This window comes from Gallus gallus, chromosome 3 (assembly GCF_016699485.2).
Source record: "Gallus gallus isolate bGalGal1 chromosome 3, bGalGal1.mat.broiler.GRCg7b, whole genome shotgun sequence".
Lineage (NCBI taxonomy): Eukaryota > Metazoa > Chordata > Aves > Galliformes > Phasianidae > Gallus > Gallus gallus.
The window spans coordinates 72988623-73008590 of NC_052534.1; the positions used below are offsets into that span (position 1 = coordinate 72988623).

Genomic DNA, 19968 nt, shown 5'->3' on the forward strand with positions numbered 1-19968 from the left:
AGAAAAAAATTTGTTAAACATATACAAGGAGCTGCAATCAAACTGTGCATAATTATTACTGATCCTGCTAGCGGATCTCCCCAGTTCAGAATATTTTCCAACTTGTTAATTCCTTTATTGAACATACACAACTTAACAATGATATTTCTCTACTCACTCCATTATAGAGTCTCTATATTATTTCTAGAAACAAGAATTATAAAACTTTCCTTTATGGACTGCTATGACTGTATAACATGAAAATGTCTTGAAGCTATTGAAGAAAAGCACCATGTAGTAATGATTTATTTTTTATTATTATTATTTTTTAATACATTTTCTATAGCTGAAATGAGAGCACAGACAGCTTGTAGAAGAGTGGTTTTCAGGATGAGACTCAGGCAGCAGAAGGATCAGGTGGTAGAAAAAGGTCACTGCATTTCTTGGGTATGAATCCCAGATTACCAGTCAGCCACACTGTACAGCATGTATTTCTGTTTCTCATCAGGAGTTTTAGGGATATCCTTTCAGTTCTGTGACCAGATTACAGCCTGTTCCTCAAGACAGAGTGTCTTGAGGACAGACTGTGTCCATGTCCAGGTATGGGCAATGGAAAGAGCAGGGGCAGCCTCTCTGCGGAGTGGCTGGGGCTGCCCTGTGCCAGACACAGCCAGTGTCAACCTTTGTATCTGTTGATAGTTTTCTACTTTGTAGTTGTCATGGAAATAAATAGGAGGCATTACTTTCAGAGTGACCTACATACTTAACACAAATATACTTAGCTCCATTTTTACAAAAAGGAAAAGAAATGATTTTACATCATCACAAATATTATCATTTCAGCAATTTTAACAAAGAAACCAAAGATTTCCTTCAGAAAATAAATTCTATATTTCTGTCTGTGGTCATTGGATGGCTGAACTGAATCGTAAAGAGGCCATTCAGCACTTCCGTGAAATTGTACCTTCCAATATACAGAAGTGTTAATATTTAATTTTTAATATGTTCCAAAATATTTTTTGGGAAATAGAAAAAATAACATATTATTTTTAGACTGCTCTCTTCATTGTCGTCGTATAGATTTTTATTACATAGCTTCAACAGCTGCTCATAAATTATAGAAATATTTCTTTCTTTGCTAATAGGTAGATTGGGCAATCAGAGCATACTGGGAGCATTCGTAGTTCCATGGGAGGTACTACTGATGGTATCATGATAAATAACGGTGCAAATGTAGACTTCTAGATGCTACTTCTGGACTTCTCAGATGCTACTAAAATAGGTAGAATATTGTACCTGTTAATATGTGCAGATGGAAGTCTTTCTCTGAAAAACCAACTTTTGCTTGTTTAAAAAAAAATGCTTATGAAGTCCTGGCAATGCTCTGCTCTTTGTGGGTTCATCAACACATCGTTTAAGAATGTCCTTAAAAACGTCAGAAATAAATGGTGATTTTCAGAAGCACTTGGCTGAAGTGAAACATAGTATTGCGATGCTTCTAAATTCACTGCTAAAAAATAAAATCTTATTATTATTATTTTTAAATTCAGGTCAAATCACCACAAAATTCAATAAGAGCTGTCGTTCTTTATGCAGTGCAGGATTTATTCCAAAACAAATTGAAACAATGTTCTGCATATGCACAGTTATAATGGCTACTGTAATGGATTTCATCGTGACATTTTACCACTGTATTTGATATACCCAGCCTAATTTTTATAGGTCTCTCTTAAGTTAACTCAATTTTACAACCAGGAAAATTACTACCTACATAATATTAAATTTGAAAAATATCTTGCATAAAATACCATCCATCTGCACGGTACTTACTACACTAAATATTAATCTTTTTGTTACGAGCTGCTTGTCACAATGACTTGGAATTAGGAAGTTTACAGGTAAGGATGGTTTAAATATTAAGCACAAACAGTTCTTCTATTTAGACCCCCCCTCCCCCCAAAAAAGAGTCAGTGCAGTTTCTTGTGGATATTTTGATGCACTTTGCTTGTGTAACGCTCAGCAGTTAAGAAGTGAGTTTTTACCCAGGAAGTTTTCAGAAATAAATCAATATATACTGTCATACCCAATGGACATGTTGTCAAGTATCTTTTTTGCACAGTTACCAATACCATCCAAAAGAAGTGCAAGTTTGTCATCATAAGGAGAATTGGATAAATTTGGACTAGACAAACATGGACCAGGTGCAGTTGGACTAAATTGTCTTTGAAAGATCTTTAAAGGTTTCCAAACTCTGTGGGCTTCTCATCTTTTGTGTTCCCCTTGTCTCAGCGTTATTGATATGGGTGTTGTTGCTCCCATTTGCAGGTCTAGCCTGTAGCTAGCATCTCCAAACATGCAGATGCATGAACAATATTAACACAGCCATTGCACAGATCAACACAGACATATGAGCAGTGCCTTGATTGGCAGCCACAATAACACAAGAAGATCTCACAACTGTAAAATGCAATGCAGACACTCCCAGATCTGAAGACCAGGTTGAGGGTTTTCTAACATCACACAGAGATTTGTTAACAGCTGGTTCTGGTCAGTTGGTTTATGGACTTCATGCTGGACTTCATGCACTTGCTGGTCCCCAGCTGGCAGGCCCCTCTGGTCCATAGTCTCTTCTCCAGTTGTTGGCACCAAGGCTCTCAGGCTATTTGCCACATGGTCTGGCTTGAAGTTTTACTGTAGAAAAAAGGTAGACTGCATGCATGTACCATACACACACAAACATAAATACTGGAAAGCACACACAGAAAATAGTCAGGAATAAACTATTGAGAGTAAATGTAAATATAAATGGGCATGGGCTGTTTTACAAGCATATTGTCAGTTTGCTTACATAGGAGCAGCTCCTTTCCCCACATTCCTCTCCATTTTTCTGTGCTAGTTCTTTTCCAAGTCACCTAGGTCTCTCCTTTTTTTAGGAATTTGGTTCTTATATTAAACATCCTATGGTAAACTGTACAATCTTAGGAAACACCTTAACTATCTCATAATAAATTTGACATACTGAACTTCTTCAAGGCTTTGGGTGATCCCTTCATCAGTCAAGGATCTAAGATTCCTGATCTCTGGTGTCATCTCTTCTATCTCCATAGAGATTATGTGTGGGGCTGTTAAATTTATTCTTTCTTCTTTGTCTCATCTGAGAGTATTTGGTAAATAGTCATTAACCAAATACCCTAAGAAATCAGATTTCATTCCTCTAAAGTGATCTCCCTAAGTTTTCATTTTATGTTTTGAGGCATAAAGTTTATCAGGCTTTCTCAGTTTTCCAGTTAGTATTCTCCAGCTGTTGGAAATGAGTCCCACAGTCTAATTACACATCATGTAAAGAAGTCTTTTCCCCTACTGTTTTAATCCTTGGTTTTTTATCGTCATTGTGCTGTCTTTCTAATTGTGGTATAAGCCTAAAAAAACAGATATTTATTTCTCTTCTGTGACCATTTCTTATTTGATATGCATTCTTCATACCTCTCTCTATGTTCTTTGTAAAAATATTCTCAGTCTTTTCAATCAGTCTTTTCAAGTGTGTGTCTTCTTTGACTTTGGTCATTCCTTCTCTCTCTCTTCCATGTAGTATTTCTGAAGTAAATAACCAATACAAACTATGGGAAACAGGAGATTCAGGCAGCCTTCACCTTCATTCTCAATTGCTATATGTTGATATTAGCAACTCATTCTCTTCAGCCCTGTGCAGACTCTTTCTTGATCTTGCAAAGCCTGGTTAGGAGTTCAAATAATAAATAAAGTTTTGGATCTTGTGTGTAATCTATCTCCTGGTGCCATGCAGTAGTGCTTACAGTGTTCCAGCTGATGCCAAAATAATGATTTGTACAAAAGAACTTTGAAACTCTGTGCTATTTATCATTTTACTATTTATGCAAACTAATGCTTTGTTTGCCTTCAGACTGCAGTTGTAGATTAAGCAAATATCTCTCAATTAATGCAATGACTAATGGTTCCTCTCTTGAGACAGATGTAAGCAAGCAATGTAAGGTTTTCTTCATGTATAGATTGCTTTGGACTTAGTTATTCTGGATGTTATTTCCCTCCTCACTTATTAATTCTCTCTAACATTTTACTTAACCATCTGATTTGGATTAACTTAAATAATTTTATAAACTTCAGATTTTGCTGTTACCTTGCTTGTTACCTGCTAGATGTAATAAGTACTGTGAGATTTAAAATGAAAATGAATGACTTGATAGTGGCCAACACATTAAAACTCTGTTTATCTGTGCATATCAGATTTTAGAGAGCAAGTTTACCTAATAGTACAAATTTATAACTGCATTAAATATGTGTAAAGGAATTGCAAAGCCTAATTGTCAGTATTATAATGTCATTTGAATTCCTGAGTCGTCCAATGTAGAAACTAATCTACATAGTTTTTCACATTTTTGTTACTAAACAAAGTTAAGAAATTTGGATGACTGCTCTGGCCAAATGCTTCAGAGTTTTGCAGACATCATTTATTTTGTTTAAAAGAAATCTGGATTTGCACAATGCTTTACAATATAATGCATATTTTTGAATATCACGCCATACCAGCTAACTGTAAATTGGTAATCTCTGATCTAACAAAGGTCATTTGTCGTCATCCTTCTACTCATATTCTATAGTAAAATCTTGCATGGTTGTAGAACTGCCTTTGATAAAATGACTTGGGAAGCTGTTCCCAGCGTGAGGTGGCCTTGCACTGAACTTGCAGAGAATTGCAATCAATAGTTAAAGATAAATCCATGCTTTCACTTGACTTCTCTTGGTGGACTGAAACTTCCAGACTTTGTTTAAATTAAGCATCTCATCCAGGAGTGCTACCTAATATACCTCTGCAATCAAATTCTATATTACAATAAATATTCAGTGTAGGTTCCTGACCCATTTTCTGAAGGTATTTGTTCTTCTCCTTTTACCAAAGAAAGAAGAAGCCTCTACAACTTGCTTGGACTATTTTGATTGACAGAAAATGGGGTAAATCCTACTTTATTCACCATCTGGGAGGAATCCATAATTATCTGACAATTAAATATGGCATTGAAATGTCTGATTTTAATTTAGAAAACAACTCACAATATTTTTGCAGCAAAACACAAACAAACAAACACGTTTGTGAAAAAGTATGCACATTATTGAAGTTAAAAGCAGCTTAGCAGTAAGTGACTAACTGCATCTTTCTGCTGATATTAAAGAGCAGTGACAGATGCTCTGCCATATATTCAATCTGTTTCAGTAAATTATCACAGGAAACTGATGAGATTTTTTTTTTTAATTACAAAAAGAGAAAAATCCCTTATTCTCAGACTTTCAAATCCATCAAGACACTTCTTCATTTAAAAACTTTTTTTTTTTTTCCTAATGCCTTTTTTAATGCTCACCTACTCTTATCATAATGAGTCTGCTACACCAGAGGGTATCCATCTGCACAACTTCTGGAAAACAGCACCATTTAACCACCATGAAAGGAAAGAATTCCATTACTGTTTCCTAAACAACAGCTTTTAAACAATGTGTAAAAATTTTAGCTTTTTCGTCCTCTACTATCAGAAAAATAAATAATCAAGTCTCTCAATGAAAACATAAGGACACTGTCCTTCACAAGGCACTAGCATTCAGAAAGTGCATAGCAGAGTTGACTGGTAAAAAGCAAGCAGGGCATTGCACAGATATGCCTAAACCTGTAATTACTGTCATTTTCTTTTTCATATAGTGACAACAATTAATTATTTTTGCCAGCAAATTGCCATCTTCAACCAAGTGTCTGAGAGTAGAGTCTTGAAAATGTCTTTTGTTTATTTTGGTATATGCAAAGCAACAATAAACATAGAATGCATGCTGGTGGTATTTTCTCATTATAAAATCTTTTCTCAACTTTCCATTTTATAGCTGGAAGTTTTAGAGGCCAGAGCACTGCACAGGAATGATGATAATGGCAGAGGTCTATCAAGCTGTTAAAAGATGTAGTTCTGTTGCAGGACAGTTCTTTTTTCTCTTTCATTCTCCTTAGTAACATAAGAAACAGGAGTCAGGCTGTTTAGCCTGGCTTTTGGGTTTTACATTTAGATACCAGAGCAGATCTGCCTTTCTCTGTTGCTCTAAATGTTTGACTGCGTCAGTGACTGGATACTAGATATGATGCATAATTTAATGTGGTATTATAAACTTTATATGCTTTATTTGCATACAAATTTTAAACAAAACAGAGCTGCACATTTTATTAGGTTTACTGATATATATGTGTAAATCAAATTCAGTATCGTAATGATTGGTTGTACTCCATAGAGTGTGTAGGGAAATCAGATAAACAGTCCCTTTTTTAAGAAAGAAGTTCTAAATTACAGACTATAATTATTTCAACGATATTGAGATAGTTTGAACATCTGACAACACATACAGGAATGTAAAAATATTCTTTTTTTTGGTGCATGAAATTCCTTAAATTTATTGGACTATTTCAGAAAATAAGCTTAAAGAAGACAGTGAAAATACAATGAAATATTAAATGCAAAGGTATGTTATCCCTGAAAACAAAGCATTGTTGGATAAATAAAGTGATTGCTACAGAATGTATGATATATAAACACACACACTTAGATATGTTTATCAAAATATATATAATTTACCCAGAATAAGATTCCAGTGCTTTTCATTGTCAAGGTAATAATTCAGATTTCAAATTAAGTTAAATTCTGTAATGAGAATAATAAACAATAATGATCTTTCCTAAGTTGCCTTCAGCTTACTACTGTGATTCAATTTGCCATACAATTACATGGTCTAAGTGAATTTAATGAACATATTTAGGGAACGAAGAGTTTCAAAGTTATTTGTTCATATAGATGTACTTAGTGAGCTGTTCATTGCTCATGTGTACTGCCTTGCTCCGTTTAGATTCATCTTATTTCATGCATTTTGTTTTTTACATTTCTACTAAGGTAAACCAAAGAAGATAAATCATAAGGATGAAAACAACACACACACACACAAAAAAAAACACCATAAAAACCAAACCCTCATCTCTACTGAAGCTAATAGCTTCATAATTCTCTGTAGTCAGCATTTAATATTATCACTACTATTTTGATGAGGTGCATTTCTTAGAGCATATGCTTCTTCTGTATCTGTTATTTCTTTCACTGTTCTTTCATTAAAAAGACAAATACAAACAAACAAACAGACTAACAAACAAACAAAAAAAACAACCCTAGCACACTTTTCCTTGCTGACACTGTCATTGTTTAAAGAAGAAATGGCAAAACAGCAGTGGGATTTCATATTTTACTGACTGGGAAAAGCCTTGTAACTTATCAGACCAATTAGGAACACGTGAGCAATGGAGAGATCCCTAAAAAAGTGGGTCAGATTCCATTTAATGTAAGTTGACTTAGGTTTTTTTGAAGAAAAGGATGTGTACCACTCTGCCTAGGTGAGTATCTGGTCCATGCCTTTAAAGGAAACTAGATCATTATTCATTTTTTATATGCCACAAATTGAGCCTAAATGTGAAAAAGACAGTATAGTATTATTGTCCTTTTCACTGTCGGCAGTAGATTTCACACAGGGGCCTATTCCATCCTTAATTAGGGCATTCTAGTTTTTAATAAGCTTACTTGAGGGCTGCTGTATTTTCTTGGCTTGTCTGTTGACCTGTAATTATACTTCTGAGATGCAGAAAAATATCTGTACTGTTTTCAGTGGGATTTTCAGTAAATACTGCATGATTAGATCTCATGGAATGATAAAGATGAGTAAGCTCCACTTGGCTACTGTAAAAGCAATAAGGTAGCATCAAAAAGCAACTTACTTGCTTTTACAAAACTGATTCATGGTTTGCTGATGCCAAATGATAGATTCTTGTTTCTTCGTATATTTCTGTGAAACTTTTCAACTGAAAATCGGATAGTCATACAGTGTTGAGACTGAAACAGCAGGCTTATATCTCTAGGTGTTAAATCCCACATTTCATTACTGACAATGTGGAACAGACCGTACTGGGATTTAATCCACATTACAGAAAGTGCCTGAATTAAATAATAATAATAATAAAAAAATCACTTTCAAAATACTGCCCTCATGCAACAAACAAACAAATACACCATAGATGATAAGAGGATTGCTCCAAAAGTAATGCCTCCTATTTTATTTTATTGGCCCACAAGGTCAGAGGCAGATGTTGGTTGTATGGCAGTAGATGTTGAACTTTCCTGTCAATGTTCTGTTACATTTTGTTGCTGTGCAACAGATGGAAGCAAAGGGGCAGTCTGACAACATGGCATCTGACATGGAAGTGTGTATGAAGCAAAGGTGTGTCACTGAATTCCTCCACACAAAAAATGGCACCTGTCAACATTTATCAGTGCTTGCTAAATGTTTATGGAGCCCACACAGTGGCTGTAAGCACAGTGAGGCAATGGTTGGTGTGACTCAGCAGTGGCAACAGCAACGTGAAAGACAAACCATGTTCTGAACAACCATGTACACTATGAAATGAAGAGCACCTAGATCAGCTCATCTAGCAGAATTGTCTAAGGGTGGTAACTGTATTGACTAATTGTGTTACAGTCATGGTTTTATGATTTTTGGTTATCAGTATTCCACATCATCACATCATGTAGCACACTGGGAGTTAAAGAGCTAATGCTCCGGTTCTGGGTACCTGTCCCAGAAGAGAAGAAGATATACCCCAGGGGACTTTGCATTCAGAGAAGATAAAATCCCTGGCAAAGTCATGGGACCTCCCTCTCCTCCCTTCTGCTTGTCCTAACTGCACGTCTCACCTCAGCATTAGAATAAGGCCTTCAGTTTTCAGACACTTTCTCTCATTTGATTTGATTTATTATCTTCAATTCTAATTATATTGTATTATATTGTATTAAGTGTGTATTGTATTATATTGTATTAAGTGTGTTATCTTGCATTCTGATATCTTATTTGATCATTCCCACTGTTTTGTTTTAGGCCCATCTCTTTATCCTTTTCCTTTATCCCCTTTTGGGGCACGGATCGATGGGTCCTTCCACCCTGCTAGTCATGGAACCAAACCTAACCAGCCCGTAAACCACTGACAGTTCTGTAGCTGAAAATTTGTTCTATCAAATGCTGTTATTTTGCTCTTTGTATCTGTTTTAGTTTCCATGGAAATAATATAATAATATTCTTATTATATAATGTTATTATTATATTATATAATTATTCACTTTCAGGACAACCTATGTCCAAGGAACTTTTGTAATCCTTTCAATAAACATATTTAGCCAGAATGTTTCTTCCTTCTATGGATTTTACAAAGCTTGAACACCAAGTACAAATCTGGGATTCTGAATTTGTATAAATGAGTCAGAATGTTTCCTGGAAACATTTGCACTTTCTTCTCAGTAACTTGATTATAAAAGATCATATAAATATAATCTTTTCATCAATCCCTATTGCTCAGCATTAATGGGATAAGAAGTTTCAATAGCAAGCCTTTGATATGCTGTTTACTTACTACTTTCTCTAGTGTCCATATTAATTAAAAATACTTATTTTTCAGAGGGAAAAGATTTTCAAAAGTTTTTGGCAAATATTATCCTTTCAGTTTCATTGTGGAGATCATTTAAAGGTTTTGTATGGATTCACAGCATTTGTTTTACTAGAAGTGTCTCAGATACTCCATCTGCTGAATGCTTTTTTCTGCATAGATTAAAACCAAATATTTGAAAAAATATATTCCCTGCACATAAGTGTTTTGACTTGGGGATTAACTGAAATTATTAGCTATTTAAAAAATAGGAGTGTAATTTCACAGGGCTGTCCAAGCTACCTCCATTTGCAGTTGGAAAGAAAAGATTGACTTCATCTGGGCAATTCAGCCTATTCAAATAAATAAAGGGTGATCTGCCTTCTGAGTTGCCTGTCTCCTCAGTGAAGAGTAGCAGTAGCCCAGATAAACAGCCTAGTTGAGAAGCCTAGATTTTAGATGACTACAGTGTAACTGAGATGAATCCTCCCATTAGGATGTCATATTCTCATTCTGTCTTTTGATCTCTTGCTTTTAAAGGGTCTGGGAATTGCATAGCTTCAGTGACACAATTTTTTATAGGAGAGAGTTTTTCATTCTCTGATTTTCCTGCTGCTTCATACGTTAATCCATTATTTGAAAATCTCCATCATCTTCCAGAATCCTGTATTAATTTATAAGGTATGATTTTAATTATAGTTCATATCACTCTCTGGATATAAGACATTTTGTCTACATTCTCATTTTCCCTTGTAACTCATTTTCTGCTGATACTTTAGTTAACGGAGTACATGTCATTGCTCTAATTCTGTTTATGCTAATAGATGAATTCTACTCTCTTAACCTGCTATTTAGAATAGAATACAGTAGAGTTAATTATATTCTGTATGTAATGTAATTCTGAACTCTGTGGGATGGAAACAGCATTTGAATTTTCTACAATCTCATCTTTCCTATCTTATTACTTCTACGGTTTAAACAGACTTAGTCCAGGTGACCTAATGTTCAGAGTTTGCATAAGTGAACAAACTTCAAAATGATGTAGACACCTTCATATGTTAGTTATGAGCTAGTTTTCAGTCACAAAAATGGCAGTGACACCGTAAACCACTGAACATGGGAAAAAAAATAATTGCTGTAGCTCAGAAAATCCAAATATCGGAGTCCCAGATTGGTGCCATTACAGTCATACGGTATCTTGAAATTTGCTTTCATCTTGTGCTTCACTTTTACATGATAAAGCAAACATGTTCATATTAGAGAAAAATGTGGTCTCAGGGCTCTCTATATTTTTTGCTGCTTTAATATGATTAGGAAACTAATGGCAGATGAAACATAATTTACAATGGTAAAGTCTGTTGCATTGACTCTGGGTAGTGCCTTAATCAAGGCTGGGTTTTAGATGCTGCAGAAGCATTTTTTGGAAAAATTTCAAGGAAAAAATATATCAATTTTGGTATTACAAAATGTATTGGAAGATAGACTCTACCACTGGTACTATAGTTCACTCTAGATTCAATAGCAAAATTATTACAAAATCAGAGGCCATAATTTGACCACAGGTTTTTCAGAACAGTTTTATCTTTTCTCAGAGATATGAATTCTTTTAAACTGGAAGAAGAAAGAATAAAGGAACACAGATTCCACTGCAATAACAAAAATAATTACAACAAAACAGAGTAATTCTGTCCTTTCTTGTACGAGCTGGAATAGGCAAAAATGAATTTGATCAAATTTCTTTGATTGAAAGACACGTGCTTCCTCATATTCAGCTGATGGGCTATTAAATAAACATATTTTTGAGTTATTGGAAATGGGATTTGTCTTATTATCATGTGCTGCTTCCTTTCTGGCAACAAAGTTAGAACTTTCATTGATCGTATTTTTTTCTTTTTTAGAAGGAAAATACATTATTGTAATTCTTTCTGTCCCAGAGGGTTGTAAATTGTTTATGTTAGTTTTTATGCTTTTCACTTTTGTTACCTAGGCAACAAAACAAATTACTGTTACATGTGCATTTATAGTCAAATTCTATATGTTATAGTTGCAAAAATTCTTTTAGTAACACACTGCTATTTTCACTTAGACATAACTTTCGGAGAAAGTCTGACTTCAAACTAAATATTTCCTGGCTGAATTTTATGAGAAATGCACTTTATCTTTAAATAATAATAATAATAATAATAATAATAATAATAATAATAATAATAATAATAATAATAATAATATGCTTATTTTGAATAACATACAGTGATGACAAAATTATTTCCAAAGGGAAAAGTTTAATGAAGATGGGATTCTCTCCTAGTTTAGGCATCTAAAAATTATCCAGCGTGTATAATAACTTGAGGATCCCTCTCAGACACAGACACCTCCAGAGGATAATTCATTGTCTTCCAAGAAAGAGTTTTAAAATGAGGAATAGTGGGAAGATGAATTATCCTCCAGAGACATCTGTTTCTATACTTTAATTATAAAGGAAACTTTGTGAGATTACCTAAAATTCAAATGACTAATTTTTAAATGGCTAAACTGGGGTAGATGAATTCTGATCTTTGCAAAGGTAACACAAATGCAGTTGATCATAAAAGCTTCCCCTTTTGCATGTAGCTCATTCTAAACTAGGCTTTTCTGCTCCATAAATTTGTTTTCCAGTGGTTTAGAAACTGCTTATTAATGGATAGACTCTGAAGCAGTAGAAGACAGACATTGGCTGTACACACTATAGGTCTTCATAGAAGAATGTCAATCATTCAATTTCAGCCCTTCTACTAAAATCATGTAATGATAATCTAATAGTACTTGCCAGATACTTTTAACATTTGATAATGACAAATATAGAGAAAATTCCAGGCAGCAGAAAATTCCAGACAACAGAGTAGTCAGTGATCTTTGAGCAGTCAGTGAGTCTATCCTTCTCTGTCAAATGGATCATAAGACTGAAAACATTGTACAAATTTCTTTTGAAACTGTTTACTCTTCTTTTAATTGCTATTTCTTTAGGATATAAATAATCTCTAGTTCTTCTTTTGTTTTGAGACATTGTCTTCCTAAATTTCTATTCTTTCCATGTTATCAATAGCAAAAGAACTGGTTTGCATAAACTCTAGTGATAGAAAAACTACATTTTTACTAAGGGCAAATTATACATTTCCTACCTAGATGTGTTAGAAATATTTTAATCTTAGCTTTAGGCAAATGCCATATGTGGTCCAGGAGAAAAAGTTCTGTTTGATTGCCAGGTTTTGTTTCTTTCTTTGTAGAAAAGTCTGAGATCAGCAGCCTCAAAAGGTTACTTTTGGTCCTTTATAGATTTTTCAAAAGGAAGCTACATTTGCTTTTATATGCAATGTTCTTTGGACATGAAACATAATACCTACCTACCCTACTCTGTTGATGATTTTTTCTACCTTTTTTTTTTTTTTTTAGTTCAACTGGGGATCCCTTTCAAGGGCTACCCCTTTCAAGATTTCCATACAGCCTTCAAACATCCATAGGGGCTTACGCAGCTGAACAATAATGTTTTCTATTTTGTTCCCTTAACCCTTTCTGATAAATTCCAAAATGCAATACGTCTTCACAGAGCCATGGAATAGTTGAGGAGGGAAGGGACCTCTGGTGGCCATGTGTCTCACCCCTGCTTAAGCAGGGAAACCCAGAGCAGGTTTATATAGAATCATATCCAGGCGGCTTTTGAAGATCTCCAGGGGGGAAACTGCACAGCCTCTCTGGGCAACCTGTGCCAGTACTGTCATCTACACATTAAAGGAGCACTTCCTGATGTTTAGAGGGAACTTATTGTGTTCCAGTTTGTACTCATTGTTATTGCAGTCATCCAGTATATGTGCATTGTGTTATGTATAAAGTAATTAGTTATTAAGCAGTGAGCTGACGCTTCTGTATGGTTACCTATTGTGACTCTGAGCAATCCTAGAGAGGTAGTTGATGTACTATGCCTCTAAGTATTTAAGAAGCATTTGGTTAACACTGAACTGGTCAGGCAGTTGGACTAGATGATCATTAGGTCCCTTCAGTGGAACTATTCTAATTCTCCTAATGGCAATGACAGCTGAGAATAGGAATCATAGGATGGTTTATGTTGGAAAGGACCCTAAAAATCATTTAGTTCTAAACCATATGCCATGGGCAGGGGCATCTCCTGCTAGACCAGGTTGTTTAAAGCTCCATTCAGTCTGGCCTTGAACATCTAGGTATGAGGCATTCACAACTTCTCTGAGCAACCTATTCCTCATCACCATCATAGTAAAAAAATTCTTCCTCATATCTAATCTAAATCTACAGCATCAAATGCTTTGCACAAGTCCACAGAGATTACACCAGTTGTTCTTCCCTTATCTACCAGTGCTGTGATATGGTTGTAGAAATTTGTCATGCATATGTCCTTAGTGAAACCACACTGGCTGTCACCAATCAACTCCTTGTCTTCTGTGTGCCTTTGCGTGATTTCCAGGGGAAGTTTAGGTTGGATATCAGGAAAAACTTCTTTACAGAAAGGGTTGTTAAGCACTGGAATGGGCTCCCCATGGAGGTGGTTGAGTCACCATCCCTGAATGTGTTAAAAAACTGTCTGGATGTGGTGCTCAGGGACATGATTTGCCAGTGGATTGTTAGAGTTAGGGTTGTATGGTTACACTGAGGTTGGACTTGATGAATATGAAGGTCTTTTCCAACCTAAGCAATTCTATGATTCTATGATTCTGTGTGCTCTGTGATCTTGCAATTTACAGAGGCAAGCTACAGACTGTCCTGTAGCTTCCAAAGGCTTCCTTTTTATTCCCCTTTAAAAATGAGTTATGTTTCCTCTTTTTCAGTCAGTGGAAACTTCACCAGACTGCCAGGACTTTTCAAATATGATAGACAGTTGCTTATAAACTTCATCTGCCAGTTCCTTCAGTACCCTTGGATGTGTCTTATCAGATCCCATGAATTTGTTCACCTTCACATTACTTAGATGTCTGCAAACCTGATCTTCTCCCACAGTGGTGTTCTACATTCTCCCAGTCTCTGCCTTTATGTTCTCTAAGTTACATATCATGGCTAGAGCCCTTGTTGGGGTGAACTGAGGCAAAAAAGTTGTTGAGTACTTTCTTCATGTATATTGCAGCCAGATCTCCAGTTTCACTCAGCAGGAGAGGTACACTTTCTTTTATCTTCGTTATCCCATGTACTTGAAACTTATGTATTTGAAGGTTAGATTCCACGATCATGTATCAAAAGCTAATATTGTTTTACCCATGGGCTTTAACATTATAGTAATTTGTCACTGTATTACACATACTCCCTATACTGGAAGATCTCTGTTAACACTGCAATCATCTTTGTTTTTCACCATGAAGTATAATTATGCATAATCTGCAAACTGTTCTGCTGCTTACACTCACTTAGCTTTTCTTTTTTTAAGTCCAGTGCATTTATCAAACTGATCATCGCCCTGCAACCTTGAAGAGTAATTCAGAAAACTAATACCTTTGTGAAGCATAGTATTCCTCTATGAAAGCTGTGTTGATTCTTTCTCCATATTACCTTATTTAACCAAATATTTACTTTGTTCTTTATTAGAATTTTGAACAAGTAGCCTATTTCTGAATCAAATCTGTTAGTCTTTAATAGTCTGACTGTTCCTGAAGAACTTTCCCAAAGTATAATTTTCGTTTTTCTAACCTCCAGTTCTTCAGCTATTTTAAATACTAGTCTATGTGACGCAGTTACTACTTAAATAATTCGTGAATTCACTTAATGACTAGAATACTATTTAGCCCTAACCAAATGTTATTATTTATTTTCTTTATTTCTTCACTGTTTTATTTATTTATTCAGCTGACACTGTAATTTGAGACAATTCTTTTGAGTCGTATCCCGTGAAGAAATCTTTACTATAGTGAAAAGTGATGCGAATAATAACATAAAGTTTTCTACCATGATCTTACTTGTTTCCTGCATTTATTGTCCTTATCACAGAGTCATTGAATTGTAGAATCATAGAATCATCATATTTGTTATCTACAAAGTTGGTGTTAAGTATTTTTCTTCTGGTAGGTTTGAAAACATCTTACTGAGAATATCACGGATTTGGGAAATTTTTCTTCAAAGTCATTTTTGGCTTTCTAAAGTTTCATATTTTACTTGATAGAACTTTTTTTACCATTCACCTTATTCAGACAGTATTTATCTTTTTATTGTGATTACTGTACTGTAAATACTATATTGTATTGTAAATACTGTACTTTTGTAAAGCCTTCTTAATGTTGCTCTTTACCTATTGTTCTTTACTGTAATGTATTTTGTAATCAGACTGATTTTATAGTTACTCTGTATCTTTAAGGTGTCTTGAAAGAAGCTACTTACTATCTGCAGAACTTTATTCTTTGGCTGGTTCTTTCAGCTTACTTTTAAAAAATTTTCTTGTTTACATAATTTTCCTTTGCAAAAATGAACATCACTGTAGGAGTTCATTTTCTGTGTGAGTTTCACTCCTGCATAGATTTGAACACAGGTGTGTTAAAATCTTTCAGAGAGAAATTTTGAGAGAAGTCAAATTTACATCACACATGGACTTTTACACAATAACTTACTGTAGATGTTCCCTATAAGCTTTAAAATTTTAGCGAAGCTCAGGAAAATATTTGCATCTTGCATTTTTGGTCTTCTAGGAGGCCAAAAGCTCAGTGGAATCAGTTAATTAACACAGTCAAACCCTACACACACTGCTGTTGCTGGAGAATTATCCCCAGAACCAACACTGGTAAATATTAGCTAGATGGAATATATTTGTTGCTTTAAAAAGACTCAAACCTTATTAAGAAAGTAAGAAAGTCATAATGCTAAGATTTTAAAGTGACTGAAATAAATGCTATCTGCTAGCAACAACATTTGAAGTGGGTGACAATCTTGGTTCTAGCGTCATGGTTCTATTTTCATTTATCACAGAACCATAGAATCATAGTGGGTTGGAAGGGACTTTTAAGATCATCTAGTTCCAGCTGCCCTGCTGTAGACAGTCCCTCCCCATCTTTCAAGCCTCCATCAGGTACTGGAAGGACGATATAAGATACCTGCCAGGGCCTTCTCTTCTCCAGGCTGAAGCGCCTCATCTCTTTCAGCCTGTTCTTGACCACTGTTTTCACCTCAACATTGTCTAGACCATGATGTTCTTCACCATGTTTAGTCAGCATACAGTCATTAATGTTATCATGGACAGTTTACTATCAGCCTGATAGACCTCCTACTATTGTTCACTTTTGTAATAGTATGCCTTACTAATCTACCCTCCCTCACTTCATCAAACTCAGTTCTTCTGGGGGAGATTTAGAATGCTTTATTTTGTAAGAAGACTTTTGCTGAATATTTTTTGCTCTATTAGTCTCTAATAGAATTATATAACAGTTGAAGTGGGAAGAAACCTCTTGAGATCTGGAGCCCAACTGCCTATTCACAGGCAACTAGATTTCCCAGTAATATGTCCAATGAGGTTTACATCATTCTGAAGAAGGGAGATTCCAGAGCCTCTCAGGGCAATGCTTATCAGCACTCAGACATGTTCAAAGTACAAAGCTTAATGATTAAATGGATATTCTTGTGTTTCAACTTGTGCCTATTGCCTTCTTGACATGGGCCACAGGTAAGAAAATCCAAGCCCTGACTTCTTTACCATGTTCCAATCAGATATTATATATACTGAGCATAACACTCTGAGCCTTCTATTCTCTAAGGCTGAAAAAACCTCAGTTTCTGAAAACTGAGGTTCTTACTCCAGTCCGCCAAAGAGCAAAGAGATATAGTCTCTTGACTTTCAGTCAGTTTTATGTTTCCCACAGACTGAAAAATGGAAACAGAATAGCAAAGTTTTCTGGGAGCTGTAGTACGCATCTTCTCTTATGAGACCATCAACCTGTCCTACTGAGTCTCATCACTAAAGCATACTGCATAAGTTTTTGGGAAGGGATTCCTCTGAAAAATATTCGTATGCTTAAGTTTGCATCATCTGCCAACTTAACTGAGGGAGCACTTGCTCCCTTCATCAAGGTCACTGATTAAAAAGTTAAACAAAACTGGTCCTAGTACTCATAAGTGTCTTCTAATTTCTTTTCCAGTCACTTTTGCTTAAAATAAAGGAGTAACATTAAACTCTTCCATAAAGGCTCCAACATTTTTCTCTGATATGCAAAATCTATGGATTTCCTTACATTTTTACCCCCGTCTGGAGCTGTTCCTAAACGCTGACTGATGGTCTTGCCACCACAGTACTGTTCAACTGAGCATGAAATTAACAAGAGGAGCTCAGGCTCTCTGACAGCTAGTTCTATGATGGCCACCGAGTTTGAAGGAACAGCAGCAGCTATTTTGCCCACAGGGAAATAAATTTAGTGAAAATATTTTAAAAATGTGAATACTAGTGTTGGCATGGAAACACTTTACATTAATTGGCTCCTTGCGATTCATGCTGGCCTGACTCTGATACTAAAATGACCAGTAAACAAGAAAATTTGTGTTGATCCATAGCTACATGCAAAACCAAAAAATGATTAACTGGCCCAAATAAATAGTGAATGCAATTTGAAAAAAATAAAATTTTCACACAGATATGTATCTCATGTCATTGACGTGTTCTTGAGTGAAAATATATATGAAATCTGAATTATCCATCATAGCAAATCAAACTGGAATTCTCAAATGAATTGATTAGACTGTCAATTAAATTGAGAATATTGCTTACTTTTGATACTCTGTTTGACTGGTAAGATTACAGTTGATGGATTCCATATTCCTGTTCCTTGTTCCATCTTAAACGTGAAATGGATTAAGAAAATAATAAAAAAAAAAAAAAGTGAAATTTCTAAACCTTTTCCAAGCTTTAAGTTAAAATGTGGGTGTATTAAAGATGTTTTTGAATTCACTTCTCTCATTTACAGAGGATAAATCTTGATTTCTTTATATAATCATACTGCTAATGATTGAAAGACATGAAAATATTACTGGTTGGTAATGATAATTAAATAGTTGTCTGGATAAGCTGTGTTGTCTCCATCCTTGAAGGTATTCAAAATAAAATTAGACACAGCCCTGGGTAGCCTTAAAGATTAAGCCGAATATTTGGACTAAGCAATCTCTAGAAGTCATAGAATCATGCAATCATAGAATAATTAAGATTGTAAAAGAACATCTAGTCCAGTCATTCACTTACCACCATTATTGCCCACTAAACCATGTCCCTAAGTACTACTACATCTACACTTTCCTTACACACCTGCAGGGACAGTGACTCCACCACTTCCCTGGACAGCCTGTTCCAATGCCTAATCACTCCTTCTGAGAATAAATTCTTCCTAATATGCAACTTGAACCTCCCCTTTTGCAACTTGAGGCCATTCCCTCTTGCCCTGTTTCTAGTTATGTGGGATAAAAGGATGACCCCCACCTTGCCAATACCTCTTCACAGACAGTTGTAGAGAGCAATAAGGTCTCCCCTGAGCTTCCTCTTCTCCAGACTAAATCCAATTCCATCAGCTGCTTCCCATAAGGCTTGTGCTCCAGACCCTTCACTAGCTTCACTGACCTTCTCTAGATATACTCCAAGGCCTTGATGTCTTTCTTGTAGAAAGGGGCCAAAAACTGAACACAGTACTTGGGGTGAGGCCTCACCACAGCTGAGTGGGGGATGATCACTTCCCTGCTCCTGCTGTTTACATTATTTCTGATACACGCCAGGATACCATTGGCCTTCTTGACCACTTGGGCACACTGCTGGCTCTTGTTAAGCTGAGCATTGGCCAACATCCCCAAATCCTTTTTCTCCATACAGCTTTTCAGCCACTCTGTCCCAAGCCTGTAGCACTGCATGGGTTATTGTGACCAAAGTACAGGACCTGATACTTGGCCTTGTTGAACTTCATCCCAAATCCCTTCCAGTGTTAGCCATTCTATGATAATATCAGTTATAATCTCCCAACCATAGCTTCATGAATATGATTGCAATATATTTATCTTTCCTAATTCTTGTTTTCTGCCATGCCAAATTAAGGCTCTGGTCCTGATAACTACTGTGAGTAATGAGTCATTTGAGTCTGCATGGGGTCTTTTGAGGCAGGCAGCCATTTATATTGACCATTTTCATTCTCTCCCAATTTGTTTTCACACACAAATACATATTTAATCTGAAGTGGAATATACAGCATTATGTCAAAAGGAAGAGAACTTCAAATAATCTTATTCTCAAAAACATCAACAGTAAATGTAAATGTAATTTTGAACTAAAGAAAAACAAGCAGAGTTTAATTTGCATAAAGAAGTATGCATCTTGGAACAGCTACTTTATAACCCTGAACACAGAAAAAGAATGAAGAGGAAGAACAGAGTGAAGCGTTATGATTCAGCGACTGTATCAGGTAGGTGGGACATCACCCATGTGGCTACCAGCTACTGAGCCAGAAAATCAAGCTTTACCAAGAGTGAAACATTGG

The 19968-nt window shown here is 35.5% G+C and overlaps 1 long non-coding RNA gene across 1 annotated transcript in view; it reads right to left on the reverse strand.

Moving 5' to 3' along the window:
• Positions 1–287: 287 nt before the first annotated feature.
• The window catches only part of LOC112532165, a 59786-nt gene continuing 40105 nt past the window's right edge, over positions 288–19968 (reverse strand). The window contains exons 4-5 of the long non-coding RNA XR_005858692.2: positions 5370–5420; positions 288–2670 (exon numbers count right to left, since the gene is read on the reverse strand). This is a non-coding gene — a long non-coding RNA (uncharacterized LOC112532165). The remainder of the gene's footprint in view (positions 2671–5369; positions 5421–19968) is intronic.